A 1,217-nucleotide genomic window follows, 5' to 3' on the forward strand; every position below is an offset into this window, starting at 1 on the left:
TTTTATATGATCCATTTAATTTCCAACATAATTTCATGATTTCACGTTGAAGTTCAAGTAATGGTAACAAGAAGCTTTTGTGTGTGGCAGGTCATCTGTATTTATGTTGCTAGTGCTACTAACAAGCGGCCAACACTTGGTATTTCATCCATTAAACAGCAAGAAAAATTTATATATATTTATATATATATATATATATATATATATATATATATATATATATATATATATATATATATATATATATATATATATATATATATTGTAATTTTCACGGCATTCACGGAGCTAAAACATAAGATAAACAGAAGCTAACAGCAGCAGAAGTCTGGTGCCAAAGTCTTGCCTAATTTGTTTTCTCGACGAGTTTCTGTTTGTACTGCATATTGATTATCGATTTTTTTTCTTTATCTTTAAATTATTCAACAATTCTCTCTTCGCACGCGCGCGCACGCACGCACGCACACACACACACACACACACACACACACACACACACACACGAGAGTATAAACTATTTCAAGAAGGTGGGGAATATCACATCCGTCCCTTCCAAACTCTCAACTCTGAAACGTGAGGAAAATTGGATTCCAGTATTTGGAATACCAGTGAACCGGGAGCTGATCACTCTTCGTCCCGGTGAAGTCTTACTGGTGTTGAAAGATATTGATAATCTCCTTGGTGGTGGTATTGGACCTGTGTCAATAGATATGGGAGAGTTGACTCTTTTTCTTGGTGTGTGTGTGTGTGTTAACCAGGAGGCGACTTATGAATACTCACTGAATATTAAGTTAAATGTGCTAAAAGACTAAGACTTATTCAGACTAGCAGGCACCTGAGAGTGTAAATTCAGGCAGATTTTTAGGTTTATTTTGAAAGCTCTGAGAAGGAGCCACGTGACCTTAAAGCCACCTTAAGATTGCCTTTGAAAAATTTAAGATCCTCAGCAAATAGACAAATTATTTATAAAGCACAGAGAGTAAAACAATTACTCAGAGTAAACGCTTCACTCACTCACTACTCTCCTGAGATTTACAGCTAAGACAAACTCTACCATTTATTTTTTTTAGCTTTTCAACTGGAAAGGCTATTTCTATTTCTCGCTGGAGCACATAAGACTCCTTTGCTTATTTGGGATTTAAATAAAATTATTCAAACACGCACACACGCACGCACACACGCACACACGCACACACACACACACACACACACACACA

The sequence above is a fragment of the Homarus americanus genome, unplaced genomic scaffold, assembly GCF_018991925.1.
Source record: "Homarus americanus isolate GMGI-L3 unplaced genomic scaffold, GMGI_Hamer_2.0 scaffold58297, whole genome shotgun sequence".
Lineage (NCBI taxonomy): Eukaryota > Metazoa > Arthropoda > Malacostraca > Decapoda > Nephropidae > Homarus > Homarus americanus.